Source organism: Triturus cristatus, chromosome 1_1 (assembly GCF_964204655.1).
Source record: "Triturus cristatus chromosome 1_1, aTriCri1.1, whole genome shotgun sequence".
Classification (NCBI taxonomy): domain Eukaryota; kingdom Metazoa; phylum Chordata; class Amphibia; order Caudata; family Salamandridae; genus Triturus; species Triturus cristatus.
The window spans coordinates 1,120,680,205-1,120,696,852 of NC_140579.1; positions in this window are offsets into that span (position 1 = coordinate 1,120,680,205).

Sequence of the window (16,648 nt, forward strand, 5' to 3'; positions counted from 1 at the left end):
GTTGATGTTGCACTTGTAATTTTACTGCTGCTAAAATAGATAAGCTCAGTAGACCGAATCAGGTGTTTAAAGTTTGAATCGGGAAGCAAACTAAGAATGGGTTAAACACAAGACAATGCTGAAGGGCTGAATTCTGACTGCTGACCGTATGACAGTATAAGGTACGCCGGGAAATGATATATGGCTTGGCATAATAAAGCATAGTGACTTAATACATCCATTTAGGTGGGATGCCAGAAACCATTATAAATACATTGGGTATTGAATAGACTAAGAGGTTAGGATGTTTGATAAAATATAATTGGGGCCTTTCTAACCTGCACCCTCATTTACATATTATCTGTGAGTTATTTAGAATAATATCACTCCATCTGATACATTGTATGTACTCAGGTACTGCCTAATAACCATATAATTGTGAAATGCCAATCATTATGTGTACATTTACTTAGGCTACAAGGGCTCTACTTTAGCATCACCTGCAGATAAGAGATTCTCTGACAGGACTGTCTGACTCCTCACACTCTCCAGCATTACTCGCTAGAGAAAGAGGGAGAGACATCTGCTGATTACCATTTTCTCTGAAAAGGGCACATCTGCTTTTGGAGTGGGTCGGATTTTGTGGCTGCAACCCCCATAATATCAGGGTGAACACAACAACAGGTTATCTTTCAAGTGCATGTGACATTAAATCAGTTAAGCAGCTCCTGGATGTTCTTAATACCTATGTTTCACTAGACAATGAAGATCCTTATTGTAACATGGAAAACTACAAGGAATTGTTTTGTCTTCATCACTAGGGACACCACTGTACTCATCAACCAACTAGCCAATGTCAACTGGACAACTTCCCTCAGTGGAAATACAAACTTCTTGGATTGATAACTTGAGGACCTTTCCAGAAATATTTACATATTTTGACATTGATATAGGATCGGGTAACCCGCATTTAGAACAAGGTTACACATATCAGTGTGTTAACGCTCCAGTAAGAAGTATCAGGGCACTCAATCCTCTCAGATTAAGGGAGTTGACACATTATTTCTTGCATGGTAATACCCTACAAAATGACATTTTCTCAGTGAAACTGTTAAGCAAACTATGTTGCTGGAATTTGTTTCCCTTAAAGACTTACAGGCTGCATTTTCTCCCAGGGATAACTACACACATTGCCCACTGATGAGATTAAAAAATGAATGAAAAAGAACACATTGAATTTTTCATCATTTGCCTCAGTTGAAGTAGCATCCTGGATGCCAATAAATGTAATCAGATTCTTATCAAAGACTTTCCATAAGTAGCCAATACATATTATGAAGTGGAAGATCAGGCAGGACATAGGAATACTAGCAGGCTCCACAAAGAGGGCAAGCACTGAACATCACAGAGCAGACCGATCTCTCCTGCCATACCTAGCTTAAGTTCTAGGAAAAAGCCGTCAACAGACGCCAACCACCAACTCCTCAACATCACACAGTCAGACCAACCACAGCATGGGGACAACATCTGGAGAATCCTAGATAGAAGAGATACTGCGGCTAGACTTCTCAGCGGCCTTCGACATGGTCTTCCTCCCAATCCTGGTCAGATGCCTGTAGAAGACTGGCATTCAATGACCCACCTGTTGATAAATCCTCACCGTCCTAACCAAAAGAACCCAAACAGTCAACCTGGCATGTTACTCTTCAGATGCCCAGGAAGTCGTCTGCGGAGTACCTCAAGTCTCCTCCCTCAGTACCACCTCAGTACTACATGAGGCCGCTGGCCGACATCATCCATGCACACATCAACATCCTATCCATTGCTGACACACACAGTGATACTGTCTCTTTCGGACAGATCCCACAACACAAGGAACAACTCTACCACCAGCATGATAGAAGTAGCCATCTGGATGAAGTCTGTCTCAAGCTGAACACAGACAAGATGGAAGTGATGATTTTCAGAAAAGAGATGCCTCGCCGTGAGACTCCACTTGGTGTCCTACAGACATTGGATCCACTCCCAACCCCAGTCCAAAAGTGAGAAACCATGGCATCATCATTGAAAACAAACTGGATATGTTCGCCCCGGCTAGCGCTGTCACCACAACCTGTTTACACACCCTGAAAACCAGCAGGTGGCTCCCTACAGGATTTTCAGAATCTATTTTCTCCCAGGGATAACTACACACATTGACTACTGATGAGATTAATAATTAAAAAGGGCATATATCCATCTCATGGAGTAGCATTCTGGCGGATTCGTACCAATGAATGTACTCAGATTCTTATCAAAGAATTCTGGTCGCGTTGTAAAAAGTCCTGATCCTACGTTTTCACCTGTTACAATTACTGTACAAGGAGTCAAGTGGCTATCGAACAGCATCAGAGAAACTGTCACCCAACTTCCATTATCAGAAGGTTGGACTATTGTATCTCCCTCTACGTAGGAGTCACCAAGCAACTCATGAAGAGACTACAGACCATCCAGAATGCAGCAGCCAAACTAGTCTTCAACCTTGCATGCCAATACCACAACTGTGGGAGCTCCACCAGCTCCAAATACACAAGCACGCACAATTAAAAGCTTCTCACCCACATATACAAAACACTACACAACTCATGCCCTACCTACTTTAACAGCTGCACCCATTTCCACCAACCCCCAGGCACATCCACTCAGCTGGACTCTTACCAGCACACATCCCACGCATCCACAGAAACAGACCTGGAGGTTGAATTGTCTCATAAATCGCTCCTAAAGCAGGCAATGACCTCCTATTCTCCATTAGAGCCTCATCCTCTCTTCTTGAATTCTACAAGAAGTTGAAGAATTGGCTCTTCAAGGGCTAGCCTCACACACCTGCAAAGCACCAGGAACCCCTCACCGGTGATAGCAGGCTACACAAATACATATAACATGACAATATTGAAGGGGATGTTCTTGATGAGCAATCTTCTACAACAACAGGTCAAAGAATCTATTTTCTTCCTCAAAATAGACAACGATCAGGGAAATCTGTTCTGGTCTGTTTTTTTAGGCCAGAATCTAAGCGGCACTGGGGGGATACTAGACAAAAAGGGAAAGGTAGGCACCAACAATGGCAAATATACTTTCCCATTGTCACTAAAAGCAAAAAACATTCACCATTTCATGAACTACAATAAACCTATCAGACTGTGAACTAACTGAGATGTAAAGTAAAGTCCTTAATAAAGGCTTTGGATTCCTACCTACTCCTGTCCATGATCCAATCAGATTCAGTCTTGAATTTCAGGCAAGGATGCAAACAAATAAACGATTTAATTTTTGGGGGTAGAGGTTTCCCCCCCTAAAGCCCTTCCCTCACGGTAATCGTCCTACCTTCAAATCTGTATCCTCTGCAGTGGGACCAGTGGTTGCTACATTAGTGCTTGACAAGGTGACTGAGATGGAAAAGACCAAATTTAATATTTTCCAAAATACAACTAAGGAGGAGAAGTTGGCAATTAAAAACCTCCAGAATAACAGCAAAATAGTAATAAAACCAGCGGACAAGAAGGGTACCATCGTTATTCCTAATTCGAGTGACTAGGAGGCTGAAGCACTGATATTGCTAAGTGTTAGAAAGAATTATGCATCCCTCAAGAAGGATCCCACACCTGAACCTTCTCAATAGTAAAGCATACGGTTTATGAAACTGAAGACAAACTGTGGATCACTAGGACAGAAAAAGAATTTATATTCGAACAAGTATCGATGGGTACCAGTATTTTAAATCTTACCAAAGATACATAAGCCTCAATATCCAACACCAGAGATACTCACTGTATCAGGAATTTACTTGGTCCTGAAGCATCGGTCTCAATTGGCAGACTTTTTCCTAAGGGAAAGTGTGATTACACTACCTGCCTACCAGAAAGACACCACGGATGTTCTACATCTATTGGAGGCTTTGGAATCTGACAGTACTAAGCAGCTATTGATGACTTTAGATACAGAGTCGCTCTATGCTAATATTTATCTCAAAAAGCCACCTCAGGAGTTTTAGAGCAGTAAAGCACTGAATAATCAAGAATGGTTTTGTGATACACCCCACACCTTTCTTCTGCAATGTATGGAGTTATCCCTTAAGAGGATTTTCTTTTTCAAATTATAAGGCTAGTTATATCTACGAGTGTCTGGCTCTTAGATGTGTGCTACCTTTGCTCCAAGCTTGGTCTGTCTTTATGTAAGGTATGTTCAAGACTAATTACAAATGTCATTATTATACCCATACCATAGCCAAGTGACCCTATAGAAAAGGTATATTGACAACATCCTGTGCATATGTAATGTCCCTGAATGTCAAATGGGCAAATTCTTGAAATGGATTAATGAACTAGATCCACACCTACATTTCATCTGCACAATCAATCACATTTTCATTGCCTATCTTTATCTGGAAAGAGAGATACAGGGGAGCACTTGGTCTACATCTGTTCATCAGAAACCTACAGATAAGAATTCTCTCCTTTGCTGTATATCTTACCACCCAAGAGCTCTGCAGGACAATCTCCCAGTGCATCAGTTTGAGTGATTGACAAAATTGCTCAGACACTACTAAATATATGCAACAATCTTTGAAGTTGGGAACTCGCCTCACTCGAAGCTTCCATCCTACACGTATAATACGACAGACACAGAAGAGAGCATTGAAGACAGAGAAAATGGCACTATTGGAAAAAAATGCCTAGACAAGAACATAACACAGTGGTGAGGACTTTTGACCGGTGTCCATTGACTTGGTGAGTTGACTCTCAGGATGCCCATCCTGTACACTCAACCAGGGCATCTTTTAGAAACACTGCAAACTGTGCTACCAATGTGAACACTGCAAACTTTTCACAGTTTGGAACACCTTCCACATGAAGTGCCTCCAAGTCCAGGCACAGATCATTAAGCGATACACACTTTAATGATTGGAAATGTGGTGGTAACAACAACTCCATTACCACCGACACCAATGGTGGAGTCTGCTGAAAGCGTATTGAGTCAAAGCACCAGAAACCCAGCAGATTCAGATTAAGAACTGTAAGAATGTGAAAGTTCATTATCAATCAATCAACTGTTGATGAAGAGAATTGTCAATTTGAAATAACGTTCATGGTGTACCCACACTTAAATTAGCAAAGCAGATAGATAAAGTTTATGCAAACTATGCAGATTTATAAGAGGAATTACTGGACTTATGTCTGAATAGCACAGATATTGATCCCATTTATAATTTGGCTCACTACGGTGGAGTTTCCAATTTAAAGGATGCCCAGTTAATAAACTCCAGAAATTGAACATCCAAAGTTGGTAGCAATAAAGGTAGGCAAAGCAAGAAAAATCTGTAAAATAGAGAGTGGGACCCCTTGTGCCACACTAAGGGAATAGGGTACTACCACCAAGTAAAAATGAATTAGCCCTGGTAACTACACATACATGTAAAACAAAGATCTAAAAACACAAATACAGCCCATGTAATAGACACAGAGGAAGTATAATTCGAACTAAAAGAAATTTAATATCACAAAATTATTCATTAAAAATATATAATCATATCACAAATATCACATTAAAAATAATGTATGATACGTCACAAATAAAACAGATTTAAAAATTAATACACTAAAAACGACCATACATCATAAAGAGAGAGAAAACAGCAGACAATATACTTTGTCATTCAGATATACATATCCGTTATTACAACGAGCAAATTGAAGGTGTTGTACATCATGAAGCTTAAGAAATTCTTTCATCTCTTGGATCCAAAATGTGTGCCGTTGTCAGTGGCAATTTGACTTGGGGCACCCTAATGCTGGAAAACATTAGTGAGGAATTTGTTTAAATTTTGGTATTAGGTAAAATCTACAAAGGAATGATAAATCCATTAAGAAAAGTATTCAATTGGCACAATGAGATACTTGTTCTCAAAAGCTAAAGTATAAAACAGCTCAGAAAAATCCAAAGCCAGGGCCCTTCTGGCAAGAGGACCAGATAAAGGAGTTACTCAAACGTTTTTGAATGCTTGTCAGAAATAATACATTGTGGACATGCATTAATAAAAGCTCTGACTTGTGCATCCAGCAATGGCCACCGGTAAATTTCTCTGATATTTTTTACATGTGTAACAGAAATACCCAAATGTCCTTTATGGGCAATCCTAATAAATTTGACCTGTAAACTATGAGGCCGTACAAAGCAACTACCTCTCAGACAGATATATGTCGGGCTTTCCCGTGCTGACACCAGCCCCAACCGCTGTTCTCTGTCAGCGGACGAGGGCGGCACCTAGGACGCATTTAAAGGTGGGGTCCGCGTTGGCAATGCACTTCGCATTCCAGCACAGATCCCACCAGGCCTCCCACCAGTTCCCTCTGCAACTCGTACCTGTAATCCTGCGACCGCTATTTCCTGTTGGTGTTCTCTTCACTCGTGGCTTGCTGGGCATTTCTGGAATTCTTTTTTCCTTTCTGGGTCTTCTGGTGCTCTTCCGGAGCATTTGGTTACGCTGCCCTTTGCCGGACAGCAACATTGTGTCCTGGGACTCCTCAGCCTATTAACCCTTGGCTTCCTGGCAACTTGTCTCTGAAAGACAAGGAAAAGCAAGGGTTTTAAAAGAATCATATTATCTTTAATTTCTCGTGGTATTCAGTATTTATTTTATACCGTAGGAAGATTATACTTATCTGATGGCCATATGATCATAAGTGTGATCCTAGTGGCCCTCTTTGTTCCTGGTAAAGCACTTTTTGCTGTAAAAAGAAAAGAGAAACTATATTAATAGTATAAGATGACCCACTTGTTTTGTTTACATTGACCCTGTGCTTTTTGCCCTATTTTTTCCCCGTGCTCTCTCCTGTCCTGGGAAATGATTTTTTTGTTTTTTCCCTAATTCAGGAGTAACGGATATTATTTTTAAAGGGTCCTACATACTCCTATGGAACTTCTAACATAGGTTTGTAAATTACTGTTCATCTCTTGTATAATGCCAAACCTTCCACGGTCCTCCTACATACTGACTTCGTACTTCATAATTCAGATACTGGAAGTCTCTACAGTCCTTGGGAGTTGTTCCCCTACACATCCTTGGCGTATTCATTTACAGGTATCTCATTAGAACTAGGAAGGGTAACATACAGCTAGTTACTTGTACACTAACTTAGTACTTACCTTGTGTTTTCTCCTTCAGGATTATTGGAAACCACCCCAAAGAAGATCCAGTGTAAGTCTACCCCTTCTTCCTTCCCTTGTTTTGTTTCCCTCCTTCCCCACCTTCCCTCTTTTGCTTTGACCTGGTTTGGGCTAAGGAGGTAGGTGAGGGAAGTTGGGACCTAGCATCACTTCCATCCATTTAGTCCCTGCAGTAAATCTAGGCGAGCCTCACAATATAATTATCACATGTAAACTTCGCAGACACTGGAGCAAAGGTCTTTAATTTATTGGGAAGATTCTTAATAAGTGGCCAGCCTCCTATGACAAACCTGATAATCTTTTGTAATGTTTCATCCTGCAAGAATGAAAAAAATCCAGTCATTCTCTGAGAAACCCCCTTTCGAGCATCAACAGTACCCACCACTCACTCATCCTCATCAAATCCAAAATTGTTTACTGTAGAGTCAGTGATATTTTTAACTGCCCAAACACATGTTAAGGCCTCCCTCTCCCTATATAGTACTACAGTTTGTTTCTTCATCTTGAAACATTTTAGAAGCAAAAGAAACTGTGATTTCCTTGCTTCCAATATTTTGCCCAAAAACAACCACAATTACTTTTAGACTGGCATCAACAGTGATGAAGGATTTACCTTCAGAAACAAAAGGACTGAGAGCAAGTACATTGATAAACAATATTTTCACTGATTCAAACACCTTACTGACATCTGCAGTCCAATCAAATGTAACTCCTTTTTTAAGAAGAGATCTCAATGGTTGCACAACAAGCAGATATCTTGGAACAAAACATGCATAGTATTCACGAAGACCCAGAAATGCAGGCAGGGTGTCTTTATCGACAGGGAAAGGTGTTTCTAAATATCTTCAAGGTTACAAAATGTAGGCTTAATACATTCTGCTGAAATCGTCTGCCCCACATATTCTACCTGTTTGGACAAAAGCTTGCATTTCTCGGGCTTAAAAGTCATATATATTTACTCGGTAGAATCTTGAATACTCGTTCAGAAACAACCACATGTTCCTCTCTATCCTTAGTGAAAACCAGGATATCATCCTGGAAGGCTTGTACATTTACCATATCACCGAACAAAATTTTCATAGTTTTTGGAAAACACTCGCCACCGGTGCCAGGCTGAATAAAAGTTGCCTTAAATATTTATAAGCACCAAATGGCGCGACACAGGATGTGAGATCCTGTGACTCCTCATTAAGGTAACTTTGGTGGGAAGCCAAATGTAGGTCTATGGTGGAAAAAAAGTTGTCTCCCTTACATTGGCTAGCATCTCTTGTATATGAGTTAGTGAGTGACAATCGATCAGAATGCTCTGCTTGATAGAACGCAAGTCCACACACAAACGCAAATCCCCACGAATCCTTTTGGCCAAAATCATGGGTGAAACCCACTCAGAGGAGTTACTAGCTTAGATAACTCCTTCCAGGAAATGTTTGTCCAGCAAAACCTTAAGATTACCACGAACACTGAGAAGCACAGGACAAACTTTATGAATCACAGGTATAGCCCCAGAATACAATTTGACTCAGTTTTTAAACCTCTTGACAATGCCGATTTCATTTTTAAATACTTCAAGGAATTTCTTGACCATTACTTGTAATAGATCTTTGTCCTAATCAAAATACAAAATAGGCATGTCATCTAAAACAATGGGATTCTCATGCCCAGGCCTCAACAATATACCCAATTCAGCTAGGTCTTTCAATCCCATTATGGCCTTTCCTTTCAAAGCCACATACACCTTCGTGCGAATTTTCCTTCCCAAACATACCAAAAGACCTACAAAATAACCAATTACATTTGTTTCTTCATGCCCAAAAGCTCTGGGATTGAGGTAAGCTTTCAAGATGTTTGGCTAAATGTTGTAAAAATGTTGTATCAGCCAGCACAGTGATGGGTGCCCCTGAATCTGCCATTACTCTTAACTCGTGTCCATCCACACTGGCTTGACACAGGGGAACTTTGATCCTTTTATCCACATCACTAATATCAGTTTCCAAAAATAGCAAAACTTTAGAGAATCCATCAACACACTCTCCCATATCCACACTGTTAATTTTTACATTAGTTTGGGCTCTGCAGGCCAACTGAAAGTGTCCCACTTTCTTGCATGCATTACATTTTCTGCCTATGGCATGGCAAGCAGTATTGTTACTTAAGTGAGTTTTTGATCCACATCTGTAACAAGATTCCCATCTCTTAATTTTCAAAGCTTAGCATTCAGGGCATACACAGTAGAATCATCTGATATACACATCACATGTGATAGACCATCATGGCTGGGTAACGCTTGTGAGGAAATAATAGATTTGTCAATGCTTTTAGCTATGTCTATTACCTCCCCTAACAACGTATTGCTACATGTAAGCAATCTTTGTTGCATTTCTTTAGAGTAACAATTAAAAACAAACTGATTTCTATTGTAAATGTTAACACAGTTCTCAAATTCACACTTGGAGGCAAGAACACACAATGCTGCAGTAAACTCCTCAACTGTCCCATCACTGTTCCGCTTCCTCTAAAAGACATTATGTATTTCCAATGGAACGCTGGATTTCTCTCAGCACTGTCTACTCATCCGCTCAATCGCTTCTAAATAGATATTCCATGCATTATCCCCACCTAGTATAGCAAGAACCACTGGCAGATTATCACAGACTCACTGCCCAGCTATTCCCAAGTGATTAAATTATAGCGTCAGCTTCCTAGGTGGTTCATAGCCAATTTCATCAATGGCTGTAAGATAATTGTAAAACAATTCTGAGCCACTATTTCATCTTAATTTCAGGCTTTGCTGTTCTCTGTAAGAAGGGAGGAGGCTGTACTACGCCTTGCATCACTGTGGACATGTAAGCTCCTTAATGAAAAGTTCTATAGGCAGGGCGAACCTATAAAACACAAAGTTACTTACCCCAGAGGAAATACAGCAGAAGGTGTCACAAGCGCAGATACACAGAGATCAAGTAAAAGAGGCAAGACACCAAAGGCCCCAATCGAAATGATGGTGTCAGTCAGAGCGGAATGTTTACTTAGTGGGAGGAACACATCCACGTCGTAACTACGGGAAAACCCAATCCAAAATGGCCTCTATTGTACCTAAAGGCTGGAGATGCATGTGCCTAGTGTATCAAAGCATGACTTTGCAGTCCTCCAGAGCCAGGCAGCTCCTCACACTCTTAGTTCCTCCCACATGCGCAGGAAAGAGCACTGCACTGGGAGTGTTGGGAATGCGCACGCTCAAAGAACTGAGCTGCAGCTGGTACAATGACTCCCAACAACGGTCCAGGTGTGGGTGTCAGGTTAATTCACAGAAAACGTATTGGAGGGATCTTAGTATGATCTCTTTAGTTCGGCGAAGTAAATACTCCAATAAACTCCTCAAACGATGAGTTTCCCAAATTGTTTGTGGGTCACAAAACGGCATGCATCCAGAACATAGATATATTCTCAAAGTGTACCTCACTCCTGATACCAAATGTAGAATGGTGGTAGGGTACACAAATGAGGCAGGACACGAAGTGAGGTATGCAGAAACACGCCTTTAATCGAAGTCCAGAGACCCAAGATCACAGAGGAAGCTGATCAGTACAATCCTTCCATTCATGGAATACTGAACACTATGCAATATAACATTCATAGAATAATGTTGTGAAATAAACAGGATATACTTAAAGAGACATAATTAAAAGAGAGCATTAATACAGAAAAGAAATAAGGATGAAAGAAATGTAAACATAACACCACAAGTACCTATTTGGAGGTGGGTCTGTGAATGGACTCAAACCAGAACGTCCTGCAGAACCAAAAGGGCAAAATGACCTTCTTGGCAGACCAGATTGTCCAGACAATAGTGCTATGTGAACATATGGAGGGACGCACATGTAGTGGCCTGGAAAATGTCTAGGACAGGGACCCCATGTCCTAACAAAGTGGTAGCTGCTTGGGCCATAGTAGAATGCGCAGGAAAAGCTTCTGGAGGCTGCTTTTAGCAAATGCGTAGCAGATCTTAATGCAGAGCATGATCCAGTGTAAGAGGGTTATCTTCTGCACTGCCTTGCCTATTTTCGTACTAGAGACCCCCACAAAGAGCTAATCGTCCACCTGATGTGCCTTGGTACGATCTATGTAAAAACTCAGCGCTCTCTTGTGCTCCAAGCATTGTAGTCTCTCCTTCTCCTTAGAGGGGTGAGGCGAACATAGAACACTGGCAGGGTGATGGTTTGTCTGACGTGGAAAGGCATCACAAATTTTGGTAAGAAAGATGTTTACGTCCACAGAATCAGTTTGTCTGGGGGGAAAAATGATGTGCGGTGGGTTGTCACAGAGAGTTTGAAGCTCACTCACCAACTGCGCCAATGTAATGGTAATGATAGAGTGCCATGTTATTCTGAAACTGTAGGGGTGCATCATAATCACAGGTATTCCGCACCCATATATTTAGAGGGAAAATATTAACGTGTGGTATTAGAAATGTAGTACTAAAGTAGCATATAATAGTGCGAATAGAAGTATAATCATGTCAATTATGAAGATAAATGTTGTGCTTAATCGAAAATGGATTTTAGCTGATGCATAATGAATTAGTTCACGTATAAGGTGATGCATTAGGTTTAAACGTGCACCATATTTAAGTCTGCACGTGTAGTTTTGTTTTTCCATGTATGAAGTATAATGAAATCAATGCTTTTAATGTAATTTTAGAAAGGTGTGTTTAAATGCAAAGGCCTGACTGCATATACGTTTAAGAGAAGGCCTATTCGTTCTTATGTTAGCTGAATGTTGTAGGCCGAATTTTTTTTCCCTTGGATAGGCTCTGGGTTTTAGAGAAGTCAGCAGATCTCAGAGAGTGGAAAGTTTCTCGTTCCCATGTTCCTGTTGCAGGTGCAAGGACACAAAGCTCGTTAGGAAGACTAACCCTTTTTTTTAGGAGTTAGGACGGTAGGAGAAGCAACCATGGGAGTACAGTGGAATGTAGATATGATACTTTCAGCGGAGAAGGTGCCTGGGACCCAAGGTCACTCCAGCCGTCTTTGGATGAAGTAAGAGTTTAGATGGAAAAGTATAGGGGGAAGAGCTGGCTGAAGAGGTGTGACGAAGGCGTGTTCTATGATTTTGTGATTTTGAATTAGGGACAGTGCCCCCAGGGTTGAGCAGTCGAGGATGAGAAGGGAAGCTAGACGGAGCATCTTAGAACGAGCTCTATAACTTTGGCTATTGATTTAAGCAAAGTGAGTAGACTTCTAAGGAAGTCTTCACTACTGACACCTTTTCTCTCTTGCCTGGGGAAAATGCTAAGTAGGGATGTCATCTTAGAGATAGTGTAGAGATAGACTAATTGCTTTTTCTTTTTAGGTTAATGACTTCTAACATAGAGATTGGAGCAGTTATTGGTTGCCTAATGCTTCTGGAGCTAACTATTCTTCTTATTCTGAGGCGGATGAGACTCCTACGTAGGATAATCTTTGTATTAGTGCCCCTTTATTTCCTTAACCTCGTGATGAGGTGCTTGTATGTGCAATTATTTTTGGCTTTGTAATAAACCCCTCAAAAACTTACATTCGGAGTCAGTGATTTTTGGAGTATAAGTTGAAGTTTAATTGGCTATATTGAGAAATTGGATTTTCTTCCATTCACACTATTCAGCAGATAAAAAGGTCCAGTCGACCTGAGGATTCTTAGGGATGGTAAGATATGATAAGAATCCAGCTTTATCAGTTGGTAGCAGAGTAGGATGGTTATCTCTGCTAGTAAGGGGAGATCTAGATCAAGATAAGAGATTACCGAGTCCCATAGAGTTCGACCGATGGTGATCCATTGGATTGTAAGCGGAGGGCGGCGGCGGCGGTTGATGGAAACCGACGAAGAGTAGCGGTGCGGCGGAAGTAGCAGTTCGTGGTAGCGTGAGTATGAACAGGGTGATGTTGTTAGATTTCTGTGCTGATTTGAGTGTGTGATGTCTTGCGGAGTTGGAATGAGAGTCGTGTGATTGAGGTTTGGACCGTGAGCGCGTGCGGGCCAAGAGATTTGACTTTGATATCCCGGGATAAGAGATTGTGGTGTAGAAGACACCCAGAGTTGAGATTGTTTACCAGAGAATATGGGAGTCATGAGACATCGTTGACAACCCACAGATGATAGGGAGCGCATGTGTGAGGGTCTGAGTAACCAACGCTGGTCGTAGGTTTCTGTATGTGGAACATCGAGAGTTTGAATCCTACTGATTGATATAGAGGCGATTGTCCGGTCGTTTCACGGACAGACAGTTGTCAGATTTGAGGTCAACAGTTTCGAGAGACTGTCCGGTCATTTCGTGTACAGACAGTCAGAGAAGTGATTGTCTGGTCGTTTCTTGGACAGATAATTGCTTCAGAGAGTGAAGAGACGCGTGAAAGGGTGAGAAGCGAATTGTAAAGTAGGAGAACTGCTGCGAGTGGAGGAAGGGTGACGTCAGACGGTGCCACGCTGCGATAGGTCTGTTGGTGTGAGTCGCCCTGGTATTGGTGGATTGACATCAGGAAGTAAACGAAAATATTTTGTGCGAATGAAAATCAGTTCATCATGAAATGTTTTAAAGTTTTATGGGAACTCTGTAGAGGAGACAGACAAGTAGTTACTCGGGGAGGAGAAGAAGCCCCTCCCGAGGATACTCCAGCACATTACATGGCAAAGAATGTGGGGTTGCATACCATAATTTCTTTGCGACCTCTGCCTAGACCGACACAATTTGAGGCGCTACATGCATGGATTAGAGCAGCGTATGACAGGAAAAGAGATAGGAGTCAGTAAAGGGTGAAAACGTCGATCAGGGCATTCCAAGATGCGAGGTGGGATGCACTAGAGAAAAGGTGGAGAGTGGAAAAGATTGCGGGGGATAGATTATATTCGCTAATAGAAAAGACAGGAAGCGCTCAGGCGAAGACCATAGAGAAAGATGACAGTGATACGGATGACAGCTTGGTAGAGAGATTGTTGTCAGAAAGACCACCTCCATTTAATCCAGATTCCTATGAAGGAAAGTCGACACCAGTAGAAGGGACTAATGGATCACAGACCCAGTCAAATGTGAGAGTAGTAGCGAAAATCTCAACAGGAATAGAGGACACAAAAAACAATCTCCAGCAGGTACAGAAGCAACAGGAGTTGTGAGGTTACCAGATGCCTTGACAGTACCGGTTACCATTGGACCCATAGTATCAGTATATGACTCAGACCAAGTGAAGACTCACAGTCTAGCACAATCAACTGCAAGAGAGAGAATCAATACCGAAGGGAATGGCACAGTGAGTGAAATAGCACAGGCTCCGAGACCTATAGAATGGAGTACGCCATTGCCAGCCACCGCAGATTCCTCTAGAGGACAGGTGGATCTGAGACCGGTGAGACCAAAGTCTTTGGCCGAGTCGAGATCAGATCTGAAAATGTGGGTACCACCTGCAAGGAATCAGAATGGTAGGACAACAGGGAATAGTGAGCAAGACGATTCAGGAAACAGACCAGTCTCTAGGAACATGGCAGAAGAGAGTAGGTCTCGAGATCAGAATTGCGAGTATGATGAACGGAATGGCGCAGCTTGTCGAGAAACGTTAAGAGGAGCCATGAGGGCAAGAATGTTGGATGTAGTGCGGTTGAGAGCAGAGGTAGATGAAATAATTAATGGAAATCTGCCTTTGGACAGGATAGAAATTTACGAACAACATGAGTTGTTTTTTGTAGCAAAGAATGTGACTCGCAAAGCGAGGACTGCGCATGAGAAACTGACAGACCTGGCAAAAAGGTATGAGGTGAATTTGTCCAAAACGAAGGTGTTGCAGGGAAGCCATAGGTTGCAGTACAGTGATCGAGAATCTGAAGAAAAGAGGTTGAGGAAGCACATCAGAGATTTGATTGTAGGGATGCGTACATGGACCATGCTTGATAAATGGGAGGAAAGATGGTCTTAGAAGAAGAGCTCCAAAAAGACTGTAGGAGAGATGCTGCCTCCGGGTGGAGGGATGTTAGGGATAGAGAATTACCCTTTGCGAGAGGTACAAAATGGAGGATACGTGTATGTGCCTTGGAGTAGAGGTGATTTGGCTACGTTTACGAATGATTTTCCTCGGCTGAGGGAAAAGCCTGTAGAATGGTACAAACAGGTTGATTGCTTTGTCAAAATCTCGAAAGTATTGTGGATTGATTTGAACACATTGTTTGACATTGTAGTACCAGGCGATTTATTGTCAGCTTGTAAGGTTGCTGTTGATGGGCCGACTTCTGAACAAGACAGGGATTCTGTCACAAATAGTCCGTCACCTATAGTTATGAAAAAGTTTGAACAAGTGATTATATGGTTGAAGTTGAAGATCTCACCTCAAGATATTGATTGGGTTAAGATAGACCGAACTGTTCAGGAACCAAAAGAGGCAGTGCATGAGTATTACGAACGTATTTTGCAAGCCTTCAAACAGTACAGTGTGTTAAACACCTTACACCCCAAGGATATGGGGCAGTTCATTTCAAAGTTTGTTTTGGGATTGAGGCCAGAGGTTAGTCTCATGATACAGCAACATTTGATTTGCTGGCAGAACAAGCCGGTAGATGAAATTTTGCGGTATGCAAGGTACTGTAGTGACGAGGTAGACTCGAAGCACGGAAGTTGAAAGACAAACTGATGCTTCTCCAGATGCAAACGGCTCAGGTCCAACCTAGTGGAGGGACGCTGGGGAGAAGACAGGGAAATAATCAAGGGAATCAGAATGTGCAAGGGCAGGGAAAAGGAAAACCTGTAGACCCTAAGACGGGGATGGATGTGGCAACATTGAAAAAGACCACTGCGTGTCATCTTTGTCACCAGAACGGACATTGGACACGCAAGTGTCCCTTGAACCCGGCAAATCAGGTGCAGCAGGAGGTAGAGGTAGTTCAGGTACCTGCACCTGAAGTGGTCAATACAGTGACATGGCCGAGATCGATTAAAGGGGGGGACGTTCAGTCGGCAAGTACAAGTTCCCCAGCCACCGAGGGTCCCACAGGGAACTCGGACCTATCAGCAGATGCCTTTTTTTGAGGGGTATGATGAGTATAGCCCAGACCCGTTGGCATGACGGTGCCTGAGGAGGGAGGAGGACTGCACACTTGGAGCAGTCCTGGAGGTAGACCAGGGGGGACTGTTTGTGGAAACAGATGTTGACGGTCACCCTACCACTTTTCTGGTTGACACTGGTGCTACCCGTTCTACTATAAGATCAGCAGTAGTTCCTAACCTACCCCTCTCGGGACAATCGATCCAAGTTGTTGGAGTAGCGAACAAGAAAATTACTAACCCATTGACAGAACCGATTCCTGTGAAAATAGGAACCTTCCGAGACCGACATCAGTTTGTGGTGTGCGACTCGAGTCCAGTCTGTCTGTTAGGAAGAGATCTGTTGTGCAAGTTAAATTGTACCATCTATTGCACACCTAAGGGAGTTGAAGTACAGACGAAAGACGACGA